At 27.6% G+C, this 7,500-nt stretch overlaps 1 protein-coding gene across 4 annotated transcripts in view; it reads right to left on the minus strand.

Moving 5' to 3' along the window:
• Lpt (Lost PHDs of trr) overlaps window positions 1–7,500 on the minus strand; it is a gene marked incomplete at its 3' end in the record, with an annotated part of 48,355 nt that overhangs the window by 39,840 nt on the left and 1,015 nt on the right.

Raw genomic sequence — 7,500 nt, forward strand, 5'->3', positions numbered from 1 at the left:
TTTATGGTTTGCCTAAGATATGTGCCCTGCATAAAATCATGAGCAGTTCTGTTCTATTACCCTCCATGGAGAGCCACACTGCACCAAAACTTAAGTTCTATGGCACATGTATGTGGCAAAAACATGTGAACTTGTTTATATTTGTATGCCTACTCACTCACTCAAAAATACACACACACACACATACACACATTCAAAACCTTTACAAACACATATAAAATAGCTTTAGTTCTCAAATCTTTTCTTTAAACTTTCCCTTTTGAACATTCTATGCAGCTATGACTAAGAATTTTTTAGAAGGAATTATCTGAAGAACAGAGGTTATGCTTAATTCATGGGTATAAGCTAGGCTATACTTTCATAGTTATAATAACTATAAGGGGGTAATTACTATATTAAAAAACAATAACAACAATAATAATACCAATAACAGTAATAATAAAAACAACAGTGACAGCAGTAGTAACTATGAAAATAACAAAAACAATAACAATAACAATAACAATAATAATAATGATAATGATAATAATAATAATAATAATAATAATAATGATGATAATAACAAAAACAACAATAACAATAATACTCATGATTGACAGTGATGATAAACTGAGATCATCATAAAATATATCAGTAATAATATCAATACTAAATAAACAACATTAATAATAATAATAAAAAAAAAATAGCAGCAGCAACAGTAATGATGATTAACAATATTGATGATGATGATGATGAGGAGGAGGAGGATGGTGATGATTGATGATATTGATTATTAATGATGTTTACTAATGGTGATGATGATAATGATGATGATTATTAATGATAATGATAATGATGATGATGATGATGATGATGATGATTGGTGATGATAATTGCCAATACTGATGATGATGATGATGATAATAACAGTGATAAAATTTACATCAACAATAAAAAGAAAATGATGATGATAATAGTTTAATAACATTTGTCTAATAATAATAAAAACAATAAAAAAACAAGAAGATTCAGAAGAAAAATAATAGTAAACATCATCATCATCATCATAAAAATGACAATAAAAATATTGATAACAAAAATAGCAATAACAATATTGATTACAAAAATAGCAATAACAATATTGATTACAAAAATAGCAATAACAATAGTAACAAAACCTATTATTATCGTTACTACTACTATTACCATCATTATCATTATTATAAAACAATAACAATAACATTATCAAAATTAATAATAATAATGGTAACAATAACAACAGCAACAATAATAATAATATTATTGGCAATGATGATGATAATGATGACAATAACAATGATAATAGCAACAGGAATGGCAATAATTATTATAATATCAATAATAACAATGAAAATAATAATAATAATAATAATAATAATAATAATAATAATAACAATGACAATAACAATAATAATAATAATAATAATAGCAATAATAATAATAACAAAAAAATAATAATGATGAAAATAATAATAATAATAATAATAATAATAATAATAATAATAATAATAATAATAATAATAATAATAATAATAATAATAATAATAATAATAATAATAATAGCAGCAGCAATAATACTAATAACAAAAAAAATAATAATGATGAAAATAATAATACTAACAATAATAATACTAAAATTTATTTTAAATTCACAATATTAAAAACAATATTAATGATGATAATAAAGATATTAATAATAATAATATTATATAGTTTAATATAATAATAATAATAATAGCAATAATAATAATGATAAGAATAATAATATAATATAATGTAATATGATAAAAATAATAACAAAAGTATTAAACACATTATGCAACAAAATCAAAAAATTATTCTGTTTCAGAGATGAGAAGCATTTTTCCAGTCGCTTGTGTCGAAAGCAATGGGAAAAATTTCAAAATTTCCCTTGGTAACACAGAACACGAAATCTGTAGCCACTTATCCACTACCCAAATTATTTTCCATTCTTTCCGTCCCAAACTTCTGAAAACGTAAAGTTGCAAAAATTGTCAGAATTGCTGGACATTGAACATACTACAAGAAGCACTGGTCACAATAGCCCAAGTTCTCTGTGGGGAGCCGTAACGTCAAAGTGCGAGCAGCTTGTTGACCCCAGGAAGATATATACTCCTTCCACCACAGTGCAGAAAATTAGTTTTCACTGCTCTTGATAAGGAGTCTGCACCCCTAAAGTGTCTACGGTATTTCACACTGTTTTGTGCGTATTTTCTTGGAAATTAGTTGTCACTGCTCTTAATAACGAGTCTGCAATCCTAAAGTATCTACATTATTTCGCGCTGTTTGGTGAGTATTTTCTTGAGAATGGCTTAAAAGAAAAAGAAAAAGAAAAAGAAAAAGAAAAGAAAACAAAAGAAAAGGAAAGAAAAACGAAGAGAAAAAACGTTCATAGGAATCATTGAATGGAATGTTTATGAACCCAATCTGTTTTTTTCTTTCTTTAATAATATCCACTGTATAATGTTTCTTCTTTCTGCTTGCCATGAAATATGAAATTAGCTTTTGAAAATATATCAGCAGGGCACAACAATATATCTTTTAATTGTACATTTTCCTACAAATTTACGAAACTCTCTTTAGGGTCTTGCTTCACCAATTTTCACTGAAATATGGAACCCTTTGTTTGCAAGTCCTGGATGACAGGAATTGCATTCTGAATAAGAATGATATAAAATTAAACATATAAAACTAGCATATGATTCAAAATAGAAATGGGTGATCATAACAAAAACAAAAATCATACAATAAAATTGACAACATTAACAACAATAAGGCCAACATTAAGGTAAACAATAATGATTAATGTGAAATATGATGGAAACAAAAAACAGAAGTAATGAAAATACAGACAAAATAACATTAACAAAGGCGATGACAGCTACCATGATAAAGACGATGACGATGATGATGATAACAATGATCATAATGATAATGAAAATAATAATGACAATAACAACAATAACAATACTACTACTACTACTACTACTAATAATAATAGTAATCATTATCACAGTCATAATAACAATAATAACAACAAAAGTAATAATGCCAATACTAATCTTACAACCATCAATGAAAATAATGTCAATAATAATATTATTAATATTAACAATGATAATGATAATGATGATAATAATAATAATAATAATAAAAATGATAACAATAACAATAATTACAATTACAATAATATTAATAATAATAACCATAGCAACAATATTAATAATAACAAAAACAATAATAGTAATAATAGTAGGAATAATAATTGTAATAATGACTGTAATAACAATAATAATAATCATTTAAAAATTATGATAACAGCAATAACAATAAAAATAACAATAAGAATAACAATATCAATAATAATAATAACAGCAACAACAATATTAATATCATTATTGATATTGTTCACATTATTATCATTTACATTATCAATAACAATAACAAAAAATAATAAAAATAAAGATAAAAAGTAAACAAATCACAATAATATCAACAATAATAACAAAACAATAACAACAACAACACTACTACTACTACTACTACTACAACTACTACTACTAATAATAATAATAATAATTAGAGCAACATTCATAACAATAGTAATTAAAGTAATAACTCTACTAATAACAACAATAATGATAGTAACAAATAATAAAGATGAAAAAAAATGAAAATAAAAGGGAATACTAATGATAATAATAATAATAATAATAAATCAATTATAACAGTAATAACAATAACATAAGTAATAATTAAAATAACAACAATAATATCAATTACAATAACTAGTTATAAAAATACAAAATAAAAATAATAAAAACAATAATAGTAATAACACAAACAATTTCAAAAACAAAACAAAAATAATAATGATTACCATGATACTTTTAACACTACTACACCTACTACTACTACGACTGCTACTACAACTACTTCTACTTCTTTGACGATTACAACTACTACAAATAATAATGATAATAAAAACAATCATAAAAACAATAATAGTAATAAAAACAAGAATAATAGTAATGATAACAATGACAACGACAACATTTGTAATAATAGTAATTAATAATAATAACTAATAATCATAATATCAATAATAATAATAATAATAATAATAATAATAATAATAATAATATATGATAATAAAAAAATAAATAATCATAATAATAATAATAACCACAAGAAATCTATCTTTACAAACGGAAAGCAGAAGGTCCTGTCATGGTAAAAAAAAAATAAAATTGTAGATAATTCTTAAGGATGCATTACAGAATTTTGCTTTGTTACCTAAAGTCGAACTACGAGGTATTTTCCTCAGTAACTGATTGCAATCACAACTGATGGCACTAATGATTTTACCACCCGATGGACCGTCACACTAGCTGTAAATGATAGTGCAAGTGGAATGGACAACAAGAATAACAAAACCCTACCATGCGAAGCATAACATCTACAATACGAAATAGGGCACCACTGGAATATCCCATAAATGAGTAATTCATGATACTTTAATGCACTTTAACTGATTAACACCTGTTTTGCTGAGTGTGAGGACGTGGTACACGTCAGAGAAATATCCAGGAAAGTATACAGAAAATTTGAGAGAAAAATGATACAAGAGATTGGACACTGTATACCATGGGCATACACATAGCGAAAAACTCTACACAAAACAGTATCAGAGTACAAATCTAAAATCAAAACACACTGATCTACTACTAAGGGTACACACAAATACTAGCTTTACCCGATATACTGCAGACTTCCTTTCTACTCTAACCCACCAGCCAGTTCTTAATAAAAAGTTGTCTGATGTTTCTTGTCAAGACATGCAAAAGTTTATATATTTACTCACACACATCACCTTCTTTGGGGTGTTAAACAATGGTTTAATCCAACATGAAAATTCATTAGATTTCTGCAATAATGTAAGTTTCTTAAACAGTAACTAAGAGTGAAAATAGTTTAGTTGTGTTTTGCAGCAAGTGCAAAACACAAATACGAACAAAAACACACAAAACCTTTGCATAATTCAACGATTAACTTCTAAGGCACAGATATTTCATGATCATTACCAGCCTAGTAGTAATTTTTATCAAAGATCCTAATCTATCTCTACCTGTGTATGTTTTTTATTACTAAAATCATTTTCAATACCTATAATTTCTAACAGGGTTTATTAGAGTGGACTGATTTCCATGGATATATCTCTTATTATTCATGACTTCACAAGAAAAGCCCTCGTCTAGTTCTTGTCAGCAAAAATGTGTATACATCTAAGGATCCTAAGTTAATTCTTGCAACAACAACAATAATCTGACCACTTCACCAATCCCTAAACTTGTGTAAAACCTTGTACAGCATTCTAAAGGATCAGATATAGACAACTAAATTTTACTTCTCTTTGCCTATTTTCCATTCTTTCACAAATCTTAAAAGTTCAATTTTGATTTCTGATGCTAACCAGCATCATTAAAAAAATAATAATAATAATGCATATACAAATAACAAATCAGCAATGCACCTGTTAGTGACAGCTATATCATCTCATTACTCCACATGTTTCCAAACTGCCTAAAAATAATAACACATTCACATTCTCTATCACACATGTGCAGACACACACACTAAATAATTTCAAATGACGTGCTATAAGGTATTCACATGTACTATCAAACTATAATAGACAAGATGTAACTTAAAGATCTGTGATATGGTTCTTTACTGACTAATAATGATTCCACTACGTAATGAAAAATGTCAATAAAAAATAATGAAAGAATCATGAAATAAAAAAAAACTTAATATATCAATTTTACTAGTCTAAAGGTTCTATACACAAACACTCAAGGCCTGGCAAAAAAAATTAAAGACTTCCTTTTGCAATAAACTTGTTAGCCATAAAGTGCATAAAAAACATACAGCTGTTACTATCAGAAGTAGAAACCCTATACCACAACCTATCCTAAACTTATCTGGAGTGCAGACTATAAATATTGGACCCCTAGAGCAAATACTACAAATACCACTAATAAAACTAGGCATATATTCACTACTGCTATGATTTTTTTTTTTAATTATCTACATAGGGGCAACAAGGAATCAAGATTTACAAGCAACAATGAAGCCCAAAACATTCTTACATCAAAAAACAAATAATGGGATGATAAATTTCAAAGCTTTTTGACGATTCTTTTCTACATTGTTCCTATCTATAGGATAAGAGGGATAAATGGCCTACAGGATATAAACTCATCATGAAAAATATATAATTATAATAAGCACATGTATTTTTCTAAGAGCTTCTGATCCCATCCTATACATTTTCTGTAATGCCATTGCTATTCTCTCTTCTTTTACCTAATTTTTTGTTTGTTAATTCCTCCCAAGGAGCTATTTCTACAAAGATATCAACACCACTAGTAACACTGTTGAAATAAAATTACCAAGTAAATAAAGTACAAACAGGTAAACACTCCAAGACCAAAACACCTAAAAACTCCAAATTATATGCTTCATCCTACTTTTCCCTCTATAGCAAATATCATAAAAAATATGTATAAATGAAAACTTCTTTGTTATTTTGTCAAAAATGCAGTAGAGATATTTCTGCACTAAGGAGATATGTATATGGGCTGCATGGCCACATGTTCAGTCTACCAGAAGTTTCAAGCCCTTTCATATCATGAACCAAAAAAAGAAATATACTTCAGCCAATGGAAAGCTTAGACAACATAATAAGAAAATCCATACAAAACAAAGGAACTATGTATCAGCCAGTTTACTAATATAGCTACCTGCCTTTTTTCTTATCACCCCCAAATATCATACCTTGATCCAGACCCTGTTGAGGGAAATTTAACACGGAAAACTGTAACATAATTTATTTCTAAAATATGAGCATAGTGACTGTACACTCTATTACCATAGCAACTTCATTGCTTTACATGTAAAATATATTTCTCACAGCAATTAAAAGTGACAAGTCCTCCTGCACTCCAAATAATTAATTCCTACTAAATACCTTTAATACCCCTACTACAGTGACTCTACATGTAGGCTCCAGCAGAACTAAATAGACAGTTTAGTAAGCCCAACCACCTGCCAGAGATAACATGAGACTGGCAGTTAGCATGTGCTTCCATTCTCAGCAGCTTCCAACATTCATCAGGTACACTTAACACCATGATTTTCACACAGGTGGTTCTGTAACCCCCTTTTTGAATAGCATTTTCTTGTGTTTGAAATATTTTATGCCAATTTTATTTCCATAATCTCTCTAACTTCAACATTCCCTGCTCTATAAGATTAGGCTAACTATCAGAAGGGCAGCTATGCATCTACAACCGGCCTACACACTGAGAGCTCCGGCAAAGGCCAACAAACCTCCCCATGGGTATTATGATCAAACAAGAGCTGATAAATCTCACTGGAACTTCATCACAAAAT

The sequence above is a fragment of the Penaeus vannamei genome, chromosome 13 (genome assembly GCF_042767895.1).
Source record: "Penaeus vannamei isolate JL-2024 chromosome 13, ASM4276789v1, whole genome shotgun sequence".
Classification (NCBI taxonomy): domain Eukaryota; kingdom Metazoa; phylum Arthropoda; class Malacostraca; order Decapoda; family Penaeidae; genus Penaeus; species Penaeus vannamei.